Below are 14,280 nucleotides of genomic sequence, written 5' to 3'. Positions count from 1 at the left end.
TAAATGTGAATCTTGTCCAGTCTCTTGCAATCAAACAAAAAAGGTGTAACTTACATTTTACAATAATTGTCATCAAAACTTTAGCCATAGTTTACATCAGAACCTCCCTCTAAAGTACACAGTTATATTGACAACATGACTAAGTCATTTGACTGTCTTGTTCGTAGACAATGACACAAGGACTTGACATTCTGATGGCACTGACATGTTCAATGACATAAATACTTAGTTTTGAGAGATGCACTAAATATAATAAGCAAGTTACAGACTTTTGCAAGAAATCCATAGTGTTTTGCTGTTTGTACAAATTGTTTTGAGAAATGCACACACGTATTTGCGAACTTCAATTCTGATCTGAGAATTGTACTAAAGCGACTGAGAAAAACTGTAATGAATACAATGTTGTGTATTTCCAAAAATTTCCACAATCAAACATTTCAAGAAAAAGTATCAATATCTGTGATTCTAGCCCTGTAAGTACTTGGTATAGGATCACTACCAAAATTCTCAGTATCCCCAAAATCCTACTGAAGAGATCTTTAGTCACATAACTTTGCTTTAGTTCAAACCAGAAATGTCCGGTTGAAGGGAGTATGAATACAGACCAAAGACAATTTTCCGGGACTCGATCGGGACCAAATTCAGCTGACTCAGTCCAGACCAACAGACTTTTCCAGTCTGTATACACCCTTACAATATTCCTACAAAGACTTCATGAACCACTACAATAGTACGTTCCATTTTCACGACGTTCCTCAAGGTGGCTACACGAGCCTTACGGGAATTGCATGACTCACCTGTGGTCCCCTTAACCGTTGTGCTATCCTAGGCACTTTAACGTTGGGAGTTGGGTCATCTAGACCCACTAGACAGTGCGCTGAACCTTTTTTCTTCAATGATTTGTAATCTTCACTGGTGTCCATGGATTGCATGAAATCTTTCCACCTTTATCCACCTTTGTCTTGGTAGGGACAACACGTCAAAGTAAGGGTGGGGTCATCTAAGATAGCACAAGGGTTGAGATGCAACCACTCCTGCCTATGACCCTCCATGGGCCCAGAAACCCAAAACCCTGCAGCATCCGTACAGGTTAACCTCTGTACTGTTATATGTGACTGAGGCCTAAGATCTATAACAAAAATTGTCCCCAAAGACTCCCGAAAATCTAGACTAAAGACTGAAGATAAAGATTACGTTTTTTTTGTTCTTTAAACCATTTCATCCAAACTTTTGAACAAACTTTCTTGTAACCAAAGACAAAAAACAAATACTCTTTGAATTTATCTTACCTGATCAGAAATTATTATTTTATTATTTGTAAAAAAATTCAAAAAATCTTTACCAGTTTTCATCTGTTACTTTTTTTACTTGTACTCTTTGTTGGGTTTAGTTTTGACTTCATTTCATGCTGACACATTTTCAGTTACAGTTTTTTATGAAACTGACAGTCAGGAGAACTAAAGTCTTTAAAAAAGCACTGTACTAAAAACAGTTAAAGAGAAAGTCCTTTATTTCACCAACCCCTGTAACAGAAGACTGTTTTACTGTAATGGATAAATCAGATGAGATGTTTAAACAGTTGTGCAGACTTTTAGGTCGCATTCTCTTTTGGCCACTAGAGGGCAGCAGAGCAGCAATTTATAGCACACATACCAATGCAGACTGAAGGCTTGGCTCATAGGAGCTATTATTCATTGCTTGCCTGTGACAGTGGCACTATTGTTCTCTTCCTGGATCCATGCTTATTTTAATAATCGCTTCTAAATCTTAGTATTTCTTTATTTCCTGCAGCCTCCTTTGTCATCATAATAGCAAAGGATCAATGTATTTGTCTTTGCATTTGTCTTCTGCATGATTTATAGTCTACAGAACAGTATGAGGGATATTTCCACTGACATGCATGATAACCTTTCAGTGATGATGAAGTAAGTGGATATGCAATCGATTTATGTACAGTAGAGTTGCTGAAACCATGGCTGCTCAGGCTTTACACAAAGGACTTCAGCTGAGCTCAAATATGCAAATGCTGTGGCAATCTGTCAAGTGTTGAAAACTGAATTCTCAGCGAGAACTGCTTCTGCTTTGAGCATAGTGATGAAATGTCAGGAGTTCTGTTTATTTTAATTTTCTGCCCCTTATGATGAATTTATGCTAACTATTGATGATTTTATGACGGAATAAATCATTGTTTTCACACATAGGGGGATTTCTTTTCCATCTTGTTGGAAAAAATGCTTTGTAAGTGTGTAGCGTGGATCCAGTGCTTTGAATGTATCATGTAACGTCTATAAATACTCGCTGAACATGTTGACAGCTTTGAGGAATGACAGATTCAGACTGAGGGCACAGAAAAACGGAGCCCTCCAGCTGCTCACGCTTTCTCATAGTCTGCAAAAATAATAAGGATTCGTTTGAGAGACTAGCAGATGATATGTAACTTTGATACGAACAAAATCTGTTTGAAATGAGCTGAAGTGTCTGTTCGTGTTAACGTGAGAATGAGTGCCCGGCAGGAAGCACACAATCAAAGGTGTTTGTAGTGCTGCGGTGGATGAAAAAAACTGCTGTGTGAGAAATACTGGGAAAGTGACACGTTTGTTAATCTGCTTGAGATTTGCTGATTTGTTTCTTCCACTAAAACCCATCATACTATTAGAATAGGAAAAACACACCTATAATGTGTGACTATTAAGTACAGATGTGAAATATTGGTAATATGGGGCTTTAGCGCTGCATTTGATGATGCTTTCCATAGTTCTGCCTCTCACCCACCAGGGACAAGATGATAATACAGAGTCTATCAATCAGAATACCATGGAACATTTTATTCATTTCTATAATTCTATTTAAAAAAAAAACTTTCATAGATTAAAGATTTGTGGGCCCGCTGTTTACTTGATTTCAGGTATTTACTTGTTTATTTTACATAAACTGGGGTTCCAGCTCATTAAATCCACGAAAACAGGAGTTCAGAAAATTAGAACACTGTGAAGAAATCACCATTTTCTTCTCAGTTTTGGTAAAAGATTTTGATCACATCAGTCAGTCAGAATAAAGCATTTTCAAGATGATATGTCCATCTTCAATACTTCAAATTCGGGGCAGGATAAGGTCCTGCTAGATCTGCATCTCCATCCAGATCTTCAGCAGGAGGAATCCTGAAGTCCTCCAGAACATTCTGCTAAACCAGGGGTCCCCAAATCTAGACCTCGAGGGTCGGGGTCCTATATGTTTCCAACCAACCTGCCATTGAAGCTCCTTATTGTGTAAACACACCTGATCCAGGTAATCAGCAGGAAACAAGGCAGGGTTTCTGGAAAACCAGCAGGACACCAGCCCTCAAAGCCTGGATTTGGGGATCCCTGTGCTAGACTGTTGCAGAGATTTTTTGATTGAGGAAAGCAGAGTTTACCAATCATGACTGCCTGTGGAGAGTTCACACTGAACTTCAGGAGCTTGGATTCTGCTCCTCACCAGTCTTCCTCTAAACCCTTGGACTTTGATTCCCAAATGAAAGCCTCCCTTTCCTTTCATCAGAAATCTGGACATTGGACCACCTTAGCCACCTTGGGAAAGTCTTTTCCAGGGTACTGGAGAGGAGAGTCCGTCCGATAGTCGATTCAGGAACAAAAGTGCGGTTTCTGTTGTGGAACAGTGGACCAGCTCTGCACCCTCTTTAGGGTGCTGGAGGGTTCATTGGAGTTCGCTTATCCAGTCCATGTGTGGAAAGTGTTCGACCGCTTCCCCTATAGAGTGTGGGGTCCAAGGAGCTTTACTGAGGGCTGTCAGGTCTCTGTATGACCCGAGCAGGAGCTTGGTTTGTATAGCCGGCAGTGAGTCAGACCTGTTCCCGGTGCATGTTGAGTACTGGCGGCGCTATTCTTTATCACTAGTTCTGTTCATAGTCTTTATGGACAGAATTTCTAGGCACAGCCAAGGACCGGAGTGGATCTGGTTTGGGGACCACAGGATTTCTTCTCTGCTCTTTGCAGATGATGTTGTCCTGTTGGCTTCATCTAGCCAGGACTTCCAGCATGCATTGGGGCGGTTTGTGGATGGGTGTGAAGCGGCTGGGATGAGGGTCAGCACTGCTAAGTCTAAACCGTTGATGCAGGGACTGCGATCCGTCCCGCAGCTCTAGGTGAATGAGCTACTGAACTCAGGAGAACCGGGTCTCCCGGTAAAAGTGTGTGCCCGGGCAGAACTCGGACCGCCAGCTCATACAGCGGCTTTTAGGGCGGTGTGTGAGCTTTTCAAAGCAGAAATGTCGCTCAGTCCTTAGAAAACATTCAAACGATTTGTGTTTCCAGTCGTGTCCTAACAAAATACAGGCTGATGTTGCTACACATATTTACGTTCAGCCAAGCTGCAGATTGCAGCATTTTCCGCATGGATTTTATGTTCATCAAAGGCTAAATGCTGTTAGCGTGTTAGCATCTCCTAACCCTGGCTTCTTCCGGCTCTGTTCTTCAACAGAAAAAGCACTGACCACGCGGATTAAAATTAAAATGATGAGCAAACAGGCACTTCATAATAACTGTAGCATTACTAAAGCACGTTTAGAAGATCATCTAGTATATTATGGAGCTGCCAGATATCTATGTATGTAGCCTCTCAGCGGAACTAATTTCCTCCTCCGGTATTTCAAACACTTCTGCACATGTATACGGTTGAATTCCAATCCGACCATTGATCCGATCAAGATATTTTGCACATGTTGTAACCGCGGCTTGTGGTGTCGACTCGCAGCGTGGCGGGGGCGTGGACGTATCGTCCATCGTGATGGCTGACTGACATCACGATGGTGTCTCTCCATCCAAAGTGATCCTGTTTTTAATCTGAAATCTCCTGTGGTCCTGGTCTTGTTGAATATACTTTATACTTTACCTCCTCCATTTCAGTATGGAAAGTTTGAAAGATGACCTCTAAAGTAGTGGTCCCGGATCCCCCGGGCCACGGAGCGGTACCGGTCCGTGGGTCATTTGGTACTGGGCTCACAGAAAGACTAAATAACTTACAAAACTTCTGTTTTATTTATTTCGGAATCTGAAAGATGTTTTATTTTGAAAAATTGCCTGATTCTCTTCTAAATCCGTCTGTCACTCTTGACGCAGGCCAATTCACTCGCCTCGATCACATGATAGGACAATAAAATAAAACCCGGGAACTCGCAAAATGAATAAAAAATAAAACGTCCTTGGAAAGTTTTTTTGCCAAGTGGAAAAAGCCCATCCAGGAGACAGAAGAGGAGCCCTCAACTTCCAAAAAAAGAAAGCTACATTAAATAGACAGTATCAGGAGTCCTACTTAAAATACAGATTTATCCCAATGGGAGATTCCCTCGAACCATTCAGCACTGTGGTGAGTTGGATTTTCCATGCACTTATTTTGAATGCATGTTTAAACGTTACCATAGCGACCAGGGAGTGTTGCGGGCAGAGGACGTTGCTCATGTCATAATTCGTGTTTATTGTTATGTTTAGAAAATACCACAGTTTTCATGCAAGTCATATTATTTTGTTGTATTGTAGTGTCAGTCACGTGAACGTTTGATCTGCTGTCGGAGTTCCGCAGGCTGCAGGGGTTACTTTTGGAGCTGGCATCTCAGGGAATTAAATCAATCCCCTTTGCCTGCATGGGTCAAAATAGGGTTGAGCACGGGTGTTTCTTTTTGCCTACGGGTCCTTTCATCTGGCAGTTTTGTTGTGTCACCCTTAGTTATTTCTTCCTGTTGTGTTTACTTCTTTTTAGCACCATGAGTGTGGGAAGGGGAGAGGATGATGACACCTGTGCGATGTACAATGTTTTGAATGTCATAATAAAAGCACAGAGTACATCTTATCACAAGTCTCTGCCTTTATTGCAGCGTTGCTGCAGCGTGTGTCTGCCACATATAACATACATAACATAGAATTTTGCTAAACATCAAACCGGTCCGTGGCGCAATAAAGGTTGGGGGCTGCTGCTTTACAGCTCACAAAACCACCAGGCATGATGGGACTGTGACTCCATTACGTGTGGTAAAGTCATCTGCTATGATCTAAGCAGCAATGTGCAATGAACCTCTATGAATTAAGGTCAATCGTATCCGTGATGTATATCTAAAGCTGTAAACAACAAAAGAGACCCAATTTAAATCTCTACTAGATGTGTCTGCGCCCACTTGGTAGTTGTGGTTCACAAACAAGCTCAGGCCCTCTTTTTTCTCCCAGCAATTCAAATTCTGCTTTGATAAGTTAACGAATTGCAGAACACATGATAGATGTACAGAGGAAATTAAACAGTAACAATTTTTGTTACTACCACAGCAACCAGGTCTATGTATGATCTGTGGTACAGTAAAGGAAAAAGCCACTGCAATGGCTGAGATAGCTGGAGAAAAAGAAATGACATCAAGCTGCTGAAAATCCAACTCTGAAAGTTTTAGACTTTGCTTTTCGATTCTAGTCCTGTAGAATTATCTTTTAAAAAAAACTAACACAACAGTCCTGGACAAAAATGAAAACAGCCTTTCTTCGACATTTGTTGCACAACATTTGAAACAAACAGTTGCTGCAGAAGTCAGTGAGACGTCTGCACCTGTCAGCAAGTAATCCCTTTGAGAAAAGAGCTCCAATTGTCTCAGGTTCTCCTGAAGTTTCAGTTCTTCGACGGGATTTGGGCCAGACATTTTACATCACTAGATTGGTTTGCTATTTGAAGTTCTTTGGGTGTGACAGCCTTGTGTAACAGCTGTTACTCACACAGCTGTGAGCTGACACCTGTTCAATGTGGCTTTGATTCCCTCGGAATCATGAACACGTCTCATTTTAATGTCTATCACTACTTTTACCCAGAAAATAACAACACAAAAGAACGAGAAAAAAGTTTTTATTGCTGTTTCTCCTTCTGTGACATCAGTCTTAAAAAAACTATCAGATTGAACCGGATTTGAAAGACGCAACATTTGTCGTTTTCTCTTTAATGGTGTATTGAAATTCATCGTAGAGAGCATGAAAACCGGATCATTTATTTTATTGTTAGGTAAGGATTTTTGGCAAAAGTATTAATATAGAAGAAAGATAAACGGTTTCTGAAGGTGTATTCATACTGGAAAAATCCGTTGGTCCAGACCCAGTCCACTCCATTTGGGCCGGATCGAGTCCTGAACCTTGCGTTTGGTCTGTATTCAGACTGCCGTCAAGGGGACTTTCCTGTTCCAGTCTAAAGCTAGTAAAAAAAACCATGTGCCTAAAGATCTCTCTGTATCACTCTGCATTCATCCAACCACATTTAAATGAGTTGCTGTGTCTCATTGTTGTGGTATTTTGGCTGTACTTTAAGAGAATTCTGTCAAGGAAACTAAAAGTAGCTTTTGGGATGACGTCACAGGAATGAGACACAGAGAAGCATGTAAGAAGTGTTTTCAGCTGTGTTAAAAATAAAGGTTCTAATAAACAAACAGTTGGACTCTTTTTCCTCTTTGATAACATGGAATTTAATGATATCTATTTATCTGCAGTTCATCTGTTGCTACATTCTTACTCTGTTTACGTCGCCCACGGTGGCTGTTTGGTTCAGTTGTTCTGCTCCAGGAGATGACTGTATTCAGATTGAGGAATCGCCGAGCGAACTGAAGCTCAATCCGATTAGAAACAATTGAAAATTTGCTCCGGTTTATCGGGGGAAACAAACTCTGGTTCACTTTACGAGGACCAAATGTGTCCAGTCTGAACACACCATTAGTCAGTAGTTTCAAGGGCTGAAACGATTAATCAATTCATCCAACCAGATCCATCTGTCTGAGGCAAGTATTTAATTTAATCCATTCCAACTATACCATTGAAAAATCGTTTCAAAATTCATTTAATCGATCTATTTTCATTTTTGGAAAATACCATCTGGATTGTGACATGGTAGGTTTATTTTACTTTAATGTAAAAATGACCAAGTGCATCACAGTAATGACCACAATATTGTTCCCCTTGGATTATTTGGATGTGGAAAAACAACAGTGGACTGAACTTTAGAAAACTAAAATGTAAATGGATTTGACATTCATTCTTGTTTACTTGTTTGTTTGTACATATATTTCATTTACAATTGATTATCTTAAAAGAAATAAGGAATCTGGAAAACTTCACCTGCGCTGTTCAGTACCAGGTATTTATCTCTGAATCACACTGGTTGAAATTTTGGCTAAAGATGTCCTGGATCCATTTTAAGTTAATGAATCGGATTGTTCAAAGTGAACCAATATTCACTATGAATCAGTAACCACAAGTTATGAATGAATGAAATTTTTGTTCAAATTGATTGTTATACCCCATTAAAATGGATGGATGGTGGAATTCATAGATCATTTACGTGCTGCATGATAAAAGTGCCCACCCTCTGGAAGACTTCATGCATCGTTCCGGTCCCCAAGAAGAACCGGACCAGCGAGCTGAATGACTTCCGACCGGTGGCACTCACATCACATCTGATGAAGACGATGGAGCGGCTCTTCCTCAAGCTCCTCAGACCCCAGGTGCTGCACGCTGAGGACCCCCTACAGTTCGCCTACCGGGTAGAAGTTGGAGTAGAGGATGCCATCCTCTTCCTCCTACACAGAGCACACTCGCATCTGGACAAGGGAAAAGGCACTGTAAGGATTACTTTCCTGGACTTTTCCAGTGCCTTCAACACCATCCAGCCCCTTGTACTCCAGGAAAAACTCTCCAGTATGCGAGTGGACCCGTGCCTGGTTGCTTGGATTTCCAGCTACCTCACCGACAGACCACAGTACGTCAGGCTGAAGGACATCACGTCTGACACTGTGGTCAGCAACGTGGGAGCTCCACAGGGGACTGTACTTTCCCCTTTCCTCTTCACCCTGTACACCACGGACTTCTGCTACAACTCGGACACGTGTCACATCCAGAAGTTCGCAGATGACACAGCCATTGTGGGGTGTATCTGTGGCGACGAGGAGGAGGAGTACAGGAGCCTGGTGGATGATTTTGTTGTCTGGAGCCACAAAAACAACTTACAGCTCAACACCTCCAAGACTAAGGAACTGGTCGTCGACTTTGGGAGGGACAGACCCAACCCCAGACCAGTTCTGAAAGGAGTGGAGGAGGTGGAGGTCGTGCAGACCTATAAATATCTTGGGCTGTGGCTAGGCAGCAAGCTGGACTGGACGAGCAACACGGGGCAGCTGTATAAGAAGGCCCAGAGCAGGATGTACTTCTTGAGGAGGTTAAGATCCTTCAACATCTGCAAGAAGCTCCTGAGGATCTTCTATCAGTCTGTGGTCGCCAGTGTACTAACGTACGCTGTGGTGTGCTGGGGGGGAGCACCTCAAAGACAGACTTCTCCAGTCTGGAGAAGCTGATCAGGCGGGCTGGCTCTGTGGTTGGCACAAGGCTGGACCTTCTGGCTACTGTAGCAGAGAGAAGGACACTAAAAAAACTAACGGGTATCCTGGACAATCCACATCCAGGACTAATAGACTGAGGAACTCCTTTGTCCCCCGTGCCATCAAACTCTTTAACCTCCACTTAGGAGGGGGGAGGAAGACGGAAAAGGAAAGGGAAAGGGCCTGAATGACCTTTTTTCTTTATTTCTTTATTTATTTTTTTGTATATGCTGTTTTGCAGATATTTAAATTGTTTCTTACTGTTCTAATCTTTCTAATTTTTCAAGTTACAGTGCTGCTTTGTCCTTTTTCCAATATGTATGTCAACCAGTGCTGTATCCGATGGAGATGTCAATTTCCATGCGGGAACATCCCAAATGGATAAATAAAGTTGTCTATCTATCTATCTATCTATCTATCTATCTATCTATCTATCTATCTATCTATCTATCTATCTATCTATCTATCTATCTATCTATCTATCTATCTATCTATCTATCTATCTATCTATCTATCTATCTATCTATCTATCTATCTATCTATCTATTATCTATCTATCTATCTATCTATCTATCTATCTATCTATCTATCTATCTATCTATCTATCTATCTATCTATCTATCTATCTATCTATCTATCTATCTATCTATCTATCTATCTATCTATCTATCTAAAAAACAAAGATGTAAATACTGTGTAGAATGCTTCTAAAAAGGACGCAGCCGGCTTGCGGTTGGTGAAAAACAGACCCAGAAGGCTCTTTTGGGGTTGAAGGTTGCAGGGCCCTGGTTTGGTGCAGGCGAACGGATGAGAAAAACGGAAACTGTGGCAAAAGTGTTACAAATGCACGAGGGAGGGAGCAGCAGAAGTGGGCTGTCACACACACTCTGGGTCAGAGGTGCTTTGACTTTCTTGTACGGTCAGATGAAACCCGAGTGAACTCCCAAGTGGTCTCACCATTAAACTCCACATTTCTGAACAGGTGCCACAACGAATACAGCAGACAAAGCAAATTTGTTCTGTTGGATGAACTCACTTCTCCTATTATGTGCACATTTATGGCTCACCAGCTCCAGGGTTATGCAAAGCTTACATCATAACTACATCAATGTGGGCTATTTGGGCCAAAGGGACTTTGCTGTGGCACACGGAACAGGAAGAGGGTCATTCATGCAGCAGTTACCACAGGATACTGTACATGTATATGAAAGAAAAAAACATCCCACTTAAACATTTAATCCTCACTGGATGACATCTCCTGCAGTGTCATTAAATCTTCATGCGCCAAATCTCAAATGAGGCAAAGAAATTCTGCTGTGTCTCCAAATGAGGATGAGCAGAGACAGCTCACCATCTGTAACCTCTGTTTTCTGTCCTCTGTCTAAAATGTGCTCCTAGTTGGAAATGCTCAGTGACAAGGCTGTTATGTGTAATTACAGCAGAAATGAGGGCGGAAATGATTTCGACTCTGTTCATTCAAGCGAGCAAAAACATGATATCCTGTCCTCCTTCTGCGATACGACAGCAGGATATGACTCCAGGTTTTCAATGTGAGCCGGTAAATGAGAGAGGGAGCGTCCTACATTCAAATCTTATCTTTCATTTTGAATCCCTTGGGGGAAATTAAAGGAAGACATAAAAATAAAAATAAAAACAGAGAAACTTGCTAATGTGGAGATAAGGTTAAAGAAATTAGAAAATGAAAAATAAAAAAACTTAATGAAGGCTGTAGCATTAATGCAATAGAAAGCAATAGGCAAGTTTGACTCTAAAATATGGTATGTTTTCCAGCTAACACAAAATAAATGGTACAACTCTTATGTCATGCATGGAAACTGTGATTTTGTTAATGAGTCTAGCTAGCACATTCCTGCACCGCCCTGTTTCCGTATTTGCCCACATAAGCAGACACTCATCCTCTTTAGCTTTTTTCTGTACATTTTTCTTTGTTTATTTAATTGTTTTTCTTTTTCAGTGCTTTATAATGTATTGCACAGAAAACTAAGAAAAATAAGAGGGCGTTTTGCAGCTGTACAGAGCTAACCTTAGCAAAAATTAGTACATTCAAAGTTTACTTTACTACGTTTCTTTGAGTATAAGTATTGCTGATCTTCTATAGATCATGCACATGTTGTGTAGGAAGTATACTAACTGAATACTTCGTAAGACTAAATTGGAACATTTTAATGTTACAATAAATATATATAAAGTAAACTCCAAGTATAGTGCCTCACTTTTAGAAAATGGTTTATTTTTATATAATTCTTTACCACCTTCATAAAGGACCCAAAGTTCTTCACAATCAATCTCCCATTCAGCCATGCGCATATTTAGACACTGACGTGCCAACCGGTAACCACCAAGGGCAATTTGGGGTTTTTATGTGGTAAAGATTGCTGTAATCTCTTTTTTTTAGCAGAGCTATGTTATCAAAATAGTTTCTCTGTCAGGGAATCAACAACCTTTGAAAAAGTTCTATTCTAGTCAAATAAATAAGGCTCAAAGCGAATGCCCATTCAGGTAACCCTTGTGCTATAGATGACCCCACCCTTACATTGACGTGTTATCCCTACCATGACAAAGGTGGATAAAGGTGGAAAGATTTCATGTAATCCATGGACACCAGTGAAGATCACAAATCATTGAAGAAAAAAGGTTCAGCGCAATGTCTAGTGAGTCTAGATCAGTGTTTTTCAACCTTTTTTGAGCCACGGCACACTTTAACCTTGACAAAGATCCCGCGGCACACCAGCATCCCAAAAAAAAAAAAAAGCAGAAACTCATAGTCTGTTTTGATCTACACCCCCCCCCCCCCCGCCACAATTTGTGATAATTGTGGCAGAAAAAGCAGGAAGTTGCAGATGTTTTTTTCTAAAAGATGTAATAAAATTTAAGTTACAGACAAACTGTATGTTCGTTGTGGTTTCAAGACATGTAACAAGGACGACTCATTGTACGCTGAGGCGCTGTCCCTTTAAGCCAATGCATCATGGGAGATGTAGTGTGAAAACTGCCAGAAAACGGCAGAAAGACTCGCGTCTCTGAGCTTCATGGTTTTGTTCACTTGTTCCACGGTCTGATACCGGATTCTGTGGAAAGCTACACCGCTAAAGACGAGCTTTAGCTGGTGTTTTTGTTGGAACTGAGTGAGTTATGAGCTAAATTGGAACAAGGAAGTAAATACTTTAAACACTTCTGATTGGTCAGACTGATGACATGTGATTAAGCCTTCAAGAATGATTGGTGGAGTCGTGGAGACAGTAAAAGCTGCGGGACTTTTCAGATAACAGTTATAGCTGCAGCTAAATCCCGTTACCGTCATTCTTATAAAAATGTCTTTAATAGAATCAAATAAACACAAAGAAAAAAGTATTTTATGATCTTTCATATTCCTAACTACTCAGTGTTTTATCAGGACCTGTTTGGATGAACAAAGAGCTGATTTCCTGGAGATGGGAAATGTTTTTAGATCAATTAATGAGGGCAATTTTCCACGGCACACTTGACCATCTCCCGCGGCACACTGGTTGAAAAACACTGGTCTAGATGACCCAACTCCCAATATTACAGTCCCTAGGATAGCACAAGGGTTAAATCGATGTTTCAGGACTTACGCCTGTGACCCCTTGGTGCATTTTTGACAGTTTGTTAACAGGTGGAATTTCGTATTCAAGACAAAGACAAAATATATTCAAAGCAGGTATGGTAAACATAAAACTAAATGTTGTTTTCCTATTTTGCCAAGATGCACATAACTTTGTCTTTACTCCATAGGTTCAGTGTCTTGCCCAAGGACATTTTGACACATGGGCTGCCAAGGCAGGAACCGAACCTGCAATATTCTGATTAGAAGTTGATCCCTCTTCCCCAGTACCAAGCCCGCAGTAAAGACTTATTGTAGACTATACTTGTAATATGCTATAGATTACAATTTGCTAAGGGTTGTGCTGCAAATAAAATGGTAAATGGCTGTAAAGGAAATGAAGGTCACATAATCTAAGTGAATTTCATTTAATGATTCAAAGCCAGTCTTTCAGCCCCATGAAGCTACCAACTGAAGACCTGCTTGAAAGAATCAAAAAAGACTGTGCATGTGAGTGAAGTAGTTTTGCACTTGTGAATAATAAATAACCTATTATTGCACCCATATAACAGAATGTCCATAATGTACATGTGTAATTGAAATGGAGAGGCAACAGCCTGGATGTTGCTGGAATAAAACCAGTATTGCTGTTGCAGAGCTCAACTTTATGAGCTTACTTCACCTACCCATAATAAACTGCACCCAGCTCAAGTACTAACATTAAGTGGATTTTTAAACCACATGTTTGAATTTATTTGAACCAAGTTTTGTCCACAAGCAGGAATATCTTTGTTCCACTGCCAGGTGTTGGACCTTATCTAGATATCTGTGGGTACAAAATCACACTTTTACTTGTACTTATCATCCATATTATCCACCATATTCATTTTAGAGTCTCTTTATGAAAGATGCTCTTATCTAAATATAAGGTAATAAATGTTTATGGGCGGTATCCGCAGATTGTTAATGTAAACCAGCAGTGCTCTCATGAAGCAATGAGGCAGGTTGCTCCTGCCACGCCCATCTGAAGCGACAGCATTCAGATGTGAAAACTTGCAAACAAATTTTCTTTCAAGGTAAAAAAAATAGTGTTAAAACATTATTTTGTTATGTCTTAAAACTTAACGAATGAGCAGCGCCACCTGGCCATAGTGCGTCTTCAGGTTTGTAGTTGGCAGTCAGATATTGCATCAAGACACAGAACTACTGTTTGCGACGGAGCCAGGAGCGGAGCCCCGGTGGTGACAGACCACAACCATGACCAGAACCTAAGGACCTCTGACCTCAGACCTGGTTTAGCAAATGCCACACAGCTGCC

The sequence above is a fragment of the Oryzias latipes genome, chromosome 21 (genome assembly GCF_002234675.1).
Source record: "Oryzias latipes chromosome 21, ASM223467v1".
Classification (NCBI taxonomy): Eukaryota; Metazoa; Chordata; class Actinopteri; order Beloniformes; family Adrianichthyidae; genus Oryzias; species Oryzias latipes.
Note: the sequence above shows the minus strand (reverse complement) of the source record.